This window comes from Haematobia irritans, chromosome 5 (genome assembly GCF_050003625.1).
Source record: "Haematobia irritans isolate KBUSLIRL chromosome 5, ASM5000362v1, whole genome shotgun sequence".
Taxonomy (NCBI): domain Eukaryota; kingdom Metazoa; phylum Arthropoda; class Insecta; order Diptera; family Muscidae; genus Haematobia; species Haematobia irritans.
In genome coordinates, this window is record NC_134401.1 from 93495157 (window position 1) to 93509844 (window position 14688).

Genomic DNA, 14688 nt, shown 5'->3' on the forward strand with positions numbered 1-14688 from the left:
CACTCATACCCCACAAACAAAGTGTACTAATTCAGTAGGGGTGGTTTAGGGTATGATATAGTCGGCCCCGCCCGACTTTTTACTTCACTCACTTGTTATACCCTCCATCATAGGATGGGGGTATATTAACTTTGTCATTCCGTTTGTAACACATCGAAATATTTCTCTAAGACCCCATAAAGTATATATATTCTGGGTCGTGGTGAAATTCTGAGTCGATCTAAGCATGTCCGTCCGTCCGTCTGTTGAAATCACGCTAACTTCCGAACGAAACAAGCTATCGACTTGAAACTTGGCACAAGTAGTTGTTATCGATGTAGGTCAGATGGTATTGAAAATGGGCCATATCGGTCCACTTTTACGTATAACCCCAATATAAAGGGATCCTCAGATTTGGCTTGTGGAGCCTCTAACAGAAGCATATTTCATCCGATCCGGCTGAAATTTGGTACATGGTGTTGGTATATGGTCTCTAACAACCATGCAAAAATTGGTCCACATCGGTCCATAATTATATATAGCGCCCATATAAACCGATCCCCAGATTTGGCTTGCGAAGTCTCCAAGAGAAGCAAATTTCATCCAATCCGGTTGTAATTTGGAACATGGTGTTAGTATATGATCTTTAACAAGCGTGCCAGAATTGGTCCATATCGGTCCATAATTATATATAGCCCCCATATAAAACGTTCTCCAGATTTGACCTCCGGAGCATCTTGGAGGAGCAAAATTCATCCGATCCGGTTCAAATTAGGAACGTGGTTTTAGATATGGTCGCTAACAACCATACCAAAATGGTCCAATCACACAAAAATTGGTCCATATCGGTTCATAATCATGGTTGCCACTAGAGCCAAAAATAGTCTACCAAAATTTTATTTCTATAGAAAATTTTGTCAAAATTTTATTTCTATAGAAAATTTTGTGAAAATTTTATTTCTATAGAAAATTTTGTTAAAATTTTATTTCTGTACAAAATTTTGTCAAAATTTTATGTCTACTTTGTCAAACTGAATTATATACGTATTGGATCGATCTTTTTATACCCTCCATCATAGGATGGGGGTATATTAACTTTGTCATTCCGTTTGTAACACATCGAAATATTGCTCTAAGACCCCATAAAGTATATATATTCTGGGTCGTGGTGAAATTCTGAGTCGATCCAAGCATGTCCGTCCGTCCGTCCGTCCGTCTGTTGAAATCACGCTAACTTCCGAACGAAACAAGCTATCGGCTTGAAACTTGGCACAAGTAGTTGTTATCGATGTAGGTCGGATGGTATTGAAAATGGGCCATATCGGTCCACTTTTACGTATAGCCCCCATATAAAGGGACCCTCAGATTTGGCTTGTGGAGCCTCTAACAGAAGCATATTTCATCCGATCCGGCTGAAATTTGGTATATGGTGTTGGTATATGGTCTCTAACAACCATGCAAAAATTGGTCCACATCGGTACATAATTATATATAGTCCCCATATAAACCGATCCCCAGATTTGGCTTGCGGAGCCTCAAAGAGATGCAAATTTCATCCGATCCGGCGGAAATTTGGTACATGGTGTTGGTATATGGTCTCTAACAACCATGCAAAAATTGGTCCATATCGGTCCATAATTATATATAGCCCCCATATAAACCGATCCCCAGATTTGGCTTGTGGAGCCTCTAAGAGAAGCATATTTCATCCGATCCGGCTGAAATTTGGTACATGGTGTTGGTATATGGTCTCTAACAATCATGCAAAAATTGATCCACATCGGTCCATAATTATATATAGCCCCCATATAAACCGATCCCCAGATTTGGCTTGCGCAGCCTCAAAGAGAAGCAAATTTCTTCCGATCCAGCTGAAATTTGGTACATGATGTTGGTATATGGTCTCTAACAACCGTGCAAAAATTGGTCCACATCGGTCCATAATTATATATAGCGCCCATATAAACCGATCCCCAGAGTTGGGTTGCGGAGCCTCAAAGAGAAGCAAATTTCATCCGATCCAACTGAAATTTGGTACATGACATTGGTATATGGTCTCTAACAACCATGCAAAAATTGGTCCACATCGGTTCATAATTATATATAGCCCCCATATAAACCGATCCCCAGATTTGGCTTGCGAAGTCTCCAAGAGAAGCAAATTTCATCCAATCCGGTTGTAATTTGGAACATGGTGTTAGTATATGATCTTTAACAAACGTGCCAGAATTGGTCCATATCGGTCCATAATTATATATAGCCCCCATATAAAACATTATCCAGATGTGACCTACGGAGCCTCTTGGAGGAGCAAAATTCATCCGATCCGGTTCAAATTAGGAACGTGGTGTTAGTATATGGTCGCTAACAACCATACCAAAATTGGTCCAATCACACAAAAATTGGTCTATATCGGTTCATAATAAAATTTTCATCATTGTCAATATTTTATTTCTATAGAAAATTTTGTTCAAATTTTATTCGGTTCATAATCATGGTTGCCACTCGAGCCAAAAATAATCTACCAAGATTTTTTTTCTATAGAAAATTTTGTTAAAATTTTATTTCTGTAGAAATTTTTGTCAAAATTTTCTTTCTATAGAAAATTTTGTCAAAATTTTTATTATTACAGAAAATTTTGTGAAAATTTTATTTCTATAGAAAATTTTGTTAAAATTTTATTTCTGTACAAAATTTTGTCAAAATTTTATGTCTACTTTGTCAAACTGAATTATATACGTATTGGATCGATCTTTTTTGATTTAATATATACCACGTATGGACTTACATACAATTTAGAAGATGGTGTTAGGAGGTTTTAAGATACCTTGCCATCGGCAAGCGTTACCGCAACTTAAGTAATTCAATTCTGGATGGCAGTGTTTAGAAGAAGTTTCTACGCAATCCATGATGGAGGGTACATAAGCTTCGGCCTGGCCGAACTTACGGCCGTATATACTTGTTAATAATTGACTTAATTAACTTAATGTTTCTAGCTTGATTAAAAAGCTGATTTATTAATTGAACAATTTTTCAACTTCAATCAACTTTTTGATTTGAAATATTTTGGTGATATTTTTTTCTGTGTATAATATATCATAATACCTCTAGATTTCCAGTTTCAAGCAAATTGGGATTTCTAGAAACCTAAAAATTTAAATCAGAAGCCTTGTTTATACATGGACCGATACACACCATATTCGGCGCAACAATTTTCGGACTTAAAATACCGCTAGAGCTTGAGTTTGAAACAAATTGGCTAAAATGTGCTATTTGTAGAAGGCCAAGAAGTCAAGTTGGGACTATACCACAACCTCGGTGGATAGACACAATATTCGGCACACCTGTTTGTGGGCCTAAAATATCTCTGGCTTTTGTATTGCTGTCCTGTAAGACGCGTTGTGAAGCGAAAATGCTTTTGTTATGGGAATTGTGACTGTAGGATTTTAACGATTTTGTGGTCATTTTTATACCCTCCACCATAGGATGCACTGAAAAAAATATTTAAATTTTATTAAAGACTACGAAACCTAAATTTTAGGATGCACAATTTATAGAATATTGAGTACCCATTTCTTTAAAATAATTAAATTTTAATTAAAATGAAGTTTATAATTTTTGCTTCAACATTTTTTATTAAATTTAGCATACAGACTAAGGCAAATTTTCCTTAGAGTAAGGAAACACATTTTTAATTTAAAGTAAATATATTGAATCTTTCGATTTAATATAGAAACGCTGAGGATTTAGTATCTTTGGTTTAAAGTTTGTTTTGGAATTAAGAAAACATTTTTTACTTTGTAGTATCCGTTAAAATTTGGATTTTTAAAGTGACATTTGTTATGTTTCTACGTGAATATACATTTTTTTTGATATACCGCAAAAGAACAATGAAAATTCGATAAATGAGATCTGTATCCAAATTTGAATTTTATTGATTCTATATTTAAAGCCAGATAGGCCACTAAAAATGTCTTCATGTTAAAGAAGTCGCAGTTTTTGGCTCGGAATAAATACCAACATCCTTAAGCAAGGTCAACATGTTTGGATTCAAGTAAACTTTTTTTTGAGTGTGAGAGGTATACTACCTTTGTCATTCCGTTTATAACATATCGAAATATTCATCTCAGACCCCATAAAGTATATATATTCTGAGACGCTCTATCGATGTCCGTCCGCTCAGCCGTCTGTCGACATGAAACTTAGTACAAGTAGCTGCTATTGATGTAGGTCAGATGGTAATGCCAATTGGCCATATCGGACAAGATATGAATTACGGAGCCTCTTGGAAGAGTAAATCGCATCCGATCATGTTTCATGTATAGCGATGGGGTAGAATAAGTTTGTCATACCATTTGTAACGCATCGAAATATCGATTTCCGATTATATAAGGTATATTCTTGATCAGGGAGAAATTCTAAGGCGTATGTCCATCTGAAAGTTGCCGCAGATTAGTTTTTTTTCTGCACGCAGGTCAGAAGCTCTAGACCCCTTAATTTTTATTCGATTTGCCTGAAATTGGAAATTTAGAGGTATTTTAGGTTTGCACATAAGAATGCCAATTATGACTTGAATCTGTCCATGTCACGATATAGCCCCCATATATACCGACCTTCCGATTTGATTTCTGGTCTTGTAGACACCGTAGTTTTTATCCGATTTACCTGAAATTGGAAATCTAACTGTATATAATCATGGTGCGGTATTTAGAACAATATGAGTAAATGTTCCTTATTTGAATAATTTTTTGCTAACTTTAATGATGTGAACTAAAAATAAGAAAAAAAGTTGTATACAAATATAGTACACAATTTTACTAAAAAATTAAATAGTTCATATTTTCCTAAAATGGCAGAATTTTGCTAAAATTGAGTTCATAAGTCTCTCAAGTGAATAAATTTTACTAAAATTGTAAGTGTCTTGAACTTCGTACAGCGCTAAAGACATTTTAACAATTTTTAAATCCAATTTTTTCTTTCAACATATGAAATTTTCTTAAATTACAGAAACAAATTAATTATTTATAATAATTTTTCTTCAATTTGACAAAAAGTATTAACTTATTTGTAACATGTTGCAATAAGAAAACTATTTTAGTTAAAATTTTCTAAAATAAACCTACATTTTCTTCCACGGTGGGATCACTTTTTTTTGGGTGCATGTTTTGGTATAGGTATATGTTTGCTTGTGAGAGTATCGATCATCAAATCTACCTGAAATTCTATATATTTTCAAGTAATCCGCTGCGACGAAGAGTTTTCAAAGGTAACTATTATATAACTATTGTATTTGATACATGGTGGTAGGTATTTAAGATTCGACCCGGCCAACTTAACGCCGTATATAAAATTATTAAAGTCAAGGAAATTTTCTCAAAACGTAATAATTTCATGAACTAAAATAGTCTTCAATAATGAAGCAATCGTGCTGAAATTGTCCACAAACTCTTCTTTTGTCTGCAGGCAAGTTCGAAGATGGGCTATATCGGTCCATGTTTTGATATAGTTCCCTATATATACCGACCTGCCGATTTGGGGTCTTGGGCTTATAGAAACCGTAGTTTTTATTCAATCCGCCTGAAATTGGAAACCTAGAGGTATTTCAGGACCATCAAGAGGTGTGTCAAAAATGGTGAGTATCGGGCCATGGTTTGGTATAGCCCCCATATAGACCGATCTCCCGATTTTACTTCTTGGGCTTATAGAAGCCGTAGTTTTTGTCCGATTTGCCCGAAATTGGAAATCCAGAGGTACTTTACGACCATAAAAAGGTGTGCTAAAAATGGTGATTATCGGTCCATGTTTTGGTATAGCCCCCATATAGACCGATCTCCCGGTTTCACTTCTTGGGCTCCTAGAATTCGTAGTTTTTATCTAATTTGCCTGAAATTGGAAATCTGGAGGTATTGTGGAACCATAAAGAGGCGCGCCGAAAATGCTGAGTATCGGTCAATGTTTTAGTAAGATCGATTACCCGATTTTACTTTTTGGGCTTGTGGAAACCGTAGTGTTTATCCGATTTGCCTGAAAATGTAAATCGGATTGTGTAATCGGATTTAGTTTTCATCGGTCCATTTGGGAAGGCCTCCATATGGACCGATTTCGCTTCTTGAGGGTATAGAAGGCACCCTGATTATGAAAATTGCTTGAAACTCAATACAAAATTTCCAGATTTTACTTCTCGTAGTCATTTAAATAATTGTGATGAAAATTCACAGATTTTAGATTTCAAATCAAGACGTTATTTCATCATTTCCTTGTACACTTACAAGATATGTTAATAATTCTTCTAAAACTCAAACAAACATGGTTCTTATAAATCCAGAATATGATATAGTCTTCATAGGTAAAATCTTTAATTTTCGGCAAGGAAACTAGTTAAACTGCTCTGCTTGGGAAAATGTCTGCCATCAAACCCCCCTGAAATTTCAAAGGAAACTACACTGAAAAAAATATTGTCGTCAGCTCAAAGATTTCATGTCTTTAAAATACGAATTCAAATTTTGCTTAGCATAGAAGACGCATTTCTTTAATATAAAGTTTTTTCCTTGTCTAAAAGTCAATGAAGTCGTATTGTCCTTATAATTAAGTGATATCACTTAAAAATGGATATCATAACATGAAAAAAACAAGTGAGTAAAGTAGAAAGTCGGGCGGGGCCGACTATGTCATACCCTAAACCACCCCTACTGAATAAGTAAACATTGTTTGTGGGGTATCAATGGTACAGGTTTGGGGAAAACCCGCATTTCCATATTTAAGAACATTAATGGATACATGGTTGTGGGAGTTTTATCACAATCTGAGCAGAAATGTCTGATATTAGGAGCTATAGTTGATTCTGAACCTACAGTTTTAGTATGCCACTAATATTGAGTCCATTATTAAACAAGTAAGTAAAGTAGAATGTCGGGCGGGCCGACTATATCATACCCTAAACCACCCTTACTGAATTAGTAATCATAAGCATTTGTGGGGTAACATTGATATAGGTCTGGGAGATAAACCGCAGTTGCATATTTAATAAAATTAAGGGGTACATATTTATGGGTGCTTTGTCTCAATCTGACTATAGCTCATAGTCAGTGTAGCCAGGAAAATGGTTCGGTTTACCCTACAAGGACAAAAAAAGTTCCTTACTTTCCCATACTTTCCCATACATTCCCAAACAATTTTCCCTACAATATTTTCGTTAAATTTAAACAAATTTTACCAAACAAAAATGGTTCTAAGTACTTTATTATCTTAAAACATGAATATGCAACGTATATAACTTAGAATATAAATTTGTCTTAAAACCACGGTTGCCACAGTTGGTAGAATTCTACCCAAAATAGTATTTTTTTGTTTTTTTTTTTTTGTTAGATCTCTATAGAAATAAAATTTTGGAAAAAGTTTCTATAAACAAATTTTTATGACAAATTTTTCTATAGAAATAAAATTTTGACAATAAATTCTATAGAAATAAAATTTTGAGAAAAAATTCCATAGAAATAAAATGTTGAGAAAATTTTTTATAGAAATTATATTTTGAAAAAAATTTGTATAGAAATACAATTTTGACAAAATTTTCTATAGAAAAAAAATGTTGACAAAATTTTCTACAGGAATAAAGTTTTGACAAAAATTTCTATAGAAATATTTGTTTGGTAGATTTGTGGTAATTTGTGGTAATCTTTAAATTTTGTTAGATTTTTTTTTGGCACCAGTGGTAAATGTTGTTAAAGACCAAGCCTTTCCGGCTTCTATTTTTCTCCTCCAGAGCCACCAAAATGTAAAAATTATTACAAATTGTGTTCAGTGAAAATGTCCCCACATTGTGGTCCAACGTGCCTACAAGGCCCTAAATATTAGAAAAACTCTATATATAGGGAATTTCCCCTACTTCTAGCAACACTGGCTGTAGATGCTATTGCACCTACGGAGTTAGTATGCCACTAGTATTGAGCCCATTATTAAAAAAGAGAAAATCGTTCAATTAGTGTGGGTAATAAATCACAATTTGTAAAAGCGAGCAATATTCTTATGTAAGAGCTACAAGTATATATAAATTCGATCGGCCAGTACATCAACATTTGAAATTTGAGTAACATTGGTTAATAAATAAGAGTACTATGGCCAAATTTGGGAAAATCGAGCGATGCATATATATGGAAGCTATATGTAAATCAGAACCAATTTGCATAATATTTTGCGGGTTTGATTAATACCACAAAAGGTTACCTTGTGCCAGATTTGAGTAAGATCAGTTAAGAAATGAGGCCTGTATGGTCAACCATAAGGTTATTAGGGGCGAATTTTTCAAAATCGGGCGATACATATATGGGAGCTATATCTACATCTGAACCGATTTCGATGAAATTTTGCACATACCGTTAGTACTATAGAGGACGGGATATAGCCAACTTTGAGTAAGATCGGTTAATAAATAAGGGTCTATGACCAAATTCGGGAAAAACTTGATATACATATATATGGGAGCTATATCTAAATTTGATCCGATTTCTTCCAAATTCAATAGCGTTCGTCCTTGTGCTCAAAAAACTCCTTGTACCAAATTTCATCAAAATCGGTTAATAATTGCGACCGGAATCCTGTGAACAACAAATACATGGACAGACGGACGGACACCAAGCGCTAGATCGACTCAGGAGGTGATTCTGAGTCGATCGGTATATATTTTATGGGGTCTAAAATCAATATTTCTGGTAGGCACATTTTTTGGTAGATCAAACTTATTATACCCTAACCACTATGTGGTTTAGGGTATAATAAAAATGTTTGCGCTAAGGTCAACTTGACTTTAATAATTCAAAAAATTCTTTAAAATTAATAAAATTGTCTTTAAATTTGTTGTCTTTTTGCATCTTGACTACAGAGCAAAAAATCGTTCAAATATAGGACATGTTTTTCAACACTTGATTTTAAAGACGTTTTTTACTTGAAACATAGCATAAATTCTACTGGAAGTCGAGTCTGAATTTGGAAAATAAAGTTGTCATTAACTAGTTTTTAAAGGACTTTGATAGCATGTGAAGAAAACAAGTATATACAGCACTAAGTTCTTAAATACCTACCACCATGAACCAAATATTAGGGATTCCTTTGAAATTTTAGGAGGGCTTGAGGACACTTCCCGAAGATAAATTTAAAGACTTCACCTATGAGGACTATATCAGATTCTGGATTTATAAGAACCATTTTTGTTTGAGTTTTAGAGGAATCATTAACATCTCTTGTAAGTGTGCAAGAAAATTATAAAATAACGTCTTGATTTGAAAGCTTAAATCTGTAGATGTAAAATCTGGAAATTTTACATTGAATTTCAAGCAATTTTTTGATCAGTGCGCCTTTTACACCCTCAAGAAGTGAAGTCGGTCTATATGGAGGCATTACCAAATGGACCGATAAAAACTTAATCCGATACACGTTTTTGTGAGCCTAAAATACCAGAATAATTACAATTTCAGGCAAATCAGATAAAAACTACGGTTTCTAGAAACCCAAGGAGTTAAATCGGGAGATCGTTCACGATCACAATTTTTGGCACATGTATTTGTGGTCCTACAATACCTCTAGATTTCCAATTTCAGGTAAATTGAATAAAACCTGCGGTTTCTATAAGCCCAAGAAGTAAAATCGGGAGATCGGTCTATATGGGGGCTATACCAAAACATGGACCGATACTCACCATTTTTGGCACATCTCTTTATGGTCATAAAATACCTCTAGATATCAAATTTCAGGCAAATTGGATAAAAACTACGATTTCCATAAGCCCAAGACCACAAATCGGGAACCATCTTCGAACTTGACCTGTCTGCAAACAAAAGACGAGTTTGTGCAAAAATTCAGCACGATTGCTTCATTATTGTAGACTGCAGCGTGATTACAGCAGACAGACAGACAGACAGACGGACATCGTTATATCGTCTTAGAATTTCTCCCTTTATATAGTCGGAAATCGATATTTCGATGTGTTACAAACGGAATGACAAACTTATTATACCATTGGTGGTGGTGGGTATAAAAAGCTGAAAAAAAAACGAAATTTGCTTCCTAGAAAAAGTACACAAAACCCAAATTTAAAAGAGAATTGTGTCTTAAAAGTATCCTTACATGTATTCTCCGCTTCTTTAGCTCGGAATAATTACCAATTTTTTTAAAGTAGAGACAAAATCTTTGGAATTATGATTCAGCCGAATATTCCTATTAGTAATGGCTTGGTATCCACTTGTCATATGTCTGAGAATAAAATTGCATCTACCGAAATACGGATTGTTTCAAAATAATACATCTTTTGGGAAAAGGGATATAGTAAAGATATCATTCCTCTTCTATTGGAGAGAGCACAGACTAAGACTCAGTTATCCTATAATCAAATCAGGAATTCATCAATAATAAGCACATTTTATATCCTTTCATTATAAATATGAACTAATACAGATTTTACCATTTGAAACTCAAACCTCAGATCATTTTTAAACAATTGTCATGTCTTGCTACTGGAAAGCAGTAAAATTCATTACAACACTTAAAAAGTTAAGTACTCCATTTAAATCAATCTAGAGCAAGGGAGAAATGTGGAATGGATTTGGATGGTGGCAGGGCTTTTGGTTATTGGTTTGAAGTGACAAATCCTCCCATTCGCACATCGCACTCAGCCTTTTTGCAGACAAATCAACTATGGCAAGAGCTCTTCTCTATGATGGGCTGATGATGCTGCTATGCCATTTGCAGTATTGTGAGTGCTGGTATAGGAACAGCTATAACGACACAACGACGGAAGGAAACATAAAATCTGTTCCATTAATCACACAAAGAACGTAAATGCAACAGGATACAGGAATCCTCATATTTTTTTCATACAACTCACAGCACACAGGCACACACAAAGTGAGCATGGGATATAGTGAGAGCTTTTCAACAACAACAGACAGGACGATGGTGAATATACAAAAAAATGTTTGCTGTGAAGCAAGAAGGATGGACAACAACATGTCACAGGATGGTCTGTTCTTGTGCAAAATATTCGTTCGTTTTGCTTTATTTTGTGAATGTATCGGAGCTCAGTGTACAGTGGGTTCAAAAAGATTATGTTTCCTACACTAAAACAAGTAAGGAAAGTCTAAAGTCGGGCGGGGCCGACTATAACTATTATACCCTTCACCACTATGTATATCAATATTTTTGATGCCATCTTAGTACCTTCAAATTTGTTACGAACTATATAAAGGTTTATATTCCCATATACAAATATTTAAATATGAACCGATTTGGACAAAATTTTTTAAACTTTCACAAAATGTCTAGACTGAAAATTTAAATTGATTGATGACCGCGACGGACAACAATGTTAGTACAAAATAATTATTGGAAATATTTAAATTGCATAAAATTTCGCAAATCTGCATTTATGATTTATTGGTCGATATATACTAATTAGAGTATAGGTAAATTTGAATAATTTTTGCGAGTTTTCGACTTAACAGTGACGATTTTACAAGGAACATGTGGGTATTTTGGCCATTCTTTGCTAAAACCGGAAGAACATATATGTAGGGGCTTTGTCTAATTCTGAGCCGACTTTGATAAAATTTGGCACACAATGCTGAAATTTTAATTGAACTCTCAGTGCAAAACTTCAACATTTTCGAAATGAAACTTTGGCCTCCGTGGTCATATAAATCTAAATCGGGCGAAAGATGTATATGGCAGTTATATCCAAACCTGAAGGGTGCCATCGTGGTGCGTGGGAGCCATTGCACAATGAATGGTTAGCATGCCCGCTTCGATTCCTGCTGCGACCGAACACCAAAAAGTTTTTCAGCGGTGGATTATCCCACCTCAGTAATGCCGGTTTCAAAGCTTCTCTAATTGGTTTCACTACCATGTGGAACGCCGTTCGGACTCGTCATTGAGTTAAACATGGAATCGGGCAGCACTCAGGGATAAGAGAGAAGTTCACCAATGTGGTATCACAATGGACTGAATAGTTTAAGTGAGCCTGATACATCGTGCTGCCACCTAACCTGAGAGCCACCGTGGTGCAATGGTTAGCATGCCCGCCTTGCATACACAAGGTCGTGGGTTCGATTCCTGCTACGACCGAACACCAAAAAGTTTTTCAGCGGTGGATTATCCCACCTCAGTAATGCTGGTGACATTTCTGAGGGTTTCAACGCTTCTCTAAGTGGTTTCACTGGAATGTGGAACGCCGTTCGGACTCGGCTATAAAAAGGAGGTCCCTTGTCATTGAGCTTAACATGGAATCGGGCAGCACTCAGTGATAAGAGAGAAGTTCACCACTGTGGTATCACAACGGACTGAATAGTCTAAGTGAGTCTGATACATCGGGCTGCCACATAACCTAACCTAACCTAATCTAAATCTGAACCGATTTTAACCAAATTTGGCATGTGTTGCAAGACTGTTAGTCCTACTCTCTGTGCAAAATTTTAAGTAAATCGGCTTGAAATTTTGACTTGTGGGGCCATATAAGTTCGTATCGGACGAAAGTTATATATGACAACTATATCTAAATCTGAACCAATTTCAACTAAATTTGGCATGCATAGTAAAAATGTTATTTCCATTTCCTGTGCACAATTTTAAGTAAATCGGAGGAAAATTTTGATCTACGGTGGTCATTTCTGTAAATCGGACGACAGATATATATATGGGAGCTATATCTAAATCTGAACCGATTCCAACAAAATTCGGTATGCATATTTATAATGTTAGTTCTACTCCTTGTGCAAAAATGTACCTAACTCGGGGTAAAACTTTGGCCTCTGGGGTCATAGGAGTTTAAATAGGACGAAAGCTATATATGGGAGCACACCCAAAAAATTAATAGAGAAAAGTTTACTTGATTCAAGCCGTAGCGGTGTCAAAAGTACGGTAAGTACGGTTTTTCTAAATACAAGTGCGAAATTCTTAATTCAATCCCGAAAATATTAAGTACGGATTTCTTCATTTTAGAAATTTTCAATCGCTTTTGTGCTTCCTTTAAGTACGGAAAGTGCTTGATTCAAGCTTAATGGAGCTCTATTTAATCCTAATCTGTACTTGATTCCATCCGCATTTAATCTTATATTAAACCCAATTAGCGCTTAACCTGAGCCAAAACGAACTTGTTTTAAGCGGAATTAAGGCTTGGATCGATCGTTTTTATTCTTGAAAATAATCCCACTATGCTTGATTTAATCCCGAACCGTATTCGATATTATTTTATATGCGTTTGATTTTAGTGTGATTTTTACTAACCATGTACCCATAAAATTGAGCCAAAACGAACTTGTTTTAAGCGGAATTAAGGCTTGGATCGATCGTTTTTATTCTTGAAAATAATCCCACTATGCTTGATTTAATCCCGAACCGTATTCGATATTATTTTATATGCGCTTGATTTTAGTGTGATTTTTACTAACCATGTACCCATAAAATAAACATTGGTTCATATATTTTTAAAAAATATTTATTATTATTATTTGTTAATATCAATACATACTTTTGGAACGGAATGAAAATGACGTAAAATGGGACAATACATATTACATATAATACACCTAGGTGAAAAAGTAAATACATATATTTATAATATCTGTAAATGATTCAAGTACAAAATACATTTTTTAATAAAAACAAATATATAACAAATAATAGAAATGCAAAATATAAAGACATATATACAAAGCAAGCAACTCAGCGGAATTCAACTTTTCGAGGTCTTGTTGCATTAAATAGTCAGTTTGCCTCTACTTACACATAGGTCGACCCAAGCCATTGACGCTCCTTTAAAACTGAAAAATGTAAAATGCATGGAATATATAAATAATAAACTTTAATATTACTTACCATTTAAATATTGTATGTACTTCCATTTTTTAACATTAAATTGAAAATTCTCTGTATGTTAGAAAAAAAAAACAGTTTTCGGGGGTTGAAAATCTATGAGAGTATCGAAGAGAGCAATCTTTATTTTGCGCTCTCATTAGCTAACTCTCACAGACGAATTAAGTAAAAATTGTCTTATTTTTACTCAAAACAAGCTTAAATCAAACTTTAAGCACTTGAATTGCACAAATAAGCGCACTTTGTACTTAATATGAGTATAACTTAGTATTTGCGTACTTAAAATTTTAAGTGCGGATTCAGGCTAGAAATAAGAATTTGAAACTTGATTTTAGAAGTCTACTTTTCTTTGGGTGCAACATCTAAATCTGAACCTATTTCAACCAAATTCGGTACACATATTTATAATGTTAATTCTACTCCCTGTGCAAAATTTCACGTCAATCGGAACAAAAGATTGGCCTCTGAGGCCATAGGAGTGTAAATCGGGCGAAAACTATATATGAGAGCTTTAACTGAATATGAACCGATTTGACTGATATTTTGCAAAATTTACGAGATTCACAAAATATTCGATTATACTAAATAGGAAAAGGATCGGTTGATAAATACGTCATTTATGACCAGATCGGTTACACATATATATGGCAGCTATATCCAAATCTAAATTGATTTTTTCCAAAATCAATAGGGATCGTATTTGAGCCGAAAAAGGACTATATGCCAAATTTGAGGGCGATCGGACTTAAACTGCGAGCTGGACTTTGCACACAAAAATACATCAACAGACAGACGGACATTGCTAAATCGACTCAGAATTTAATTCTAAGACGATCGGTACACTAAAAGGTG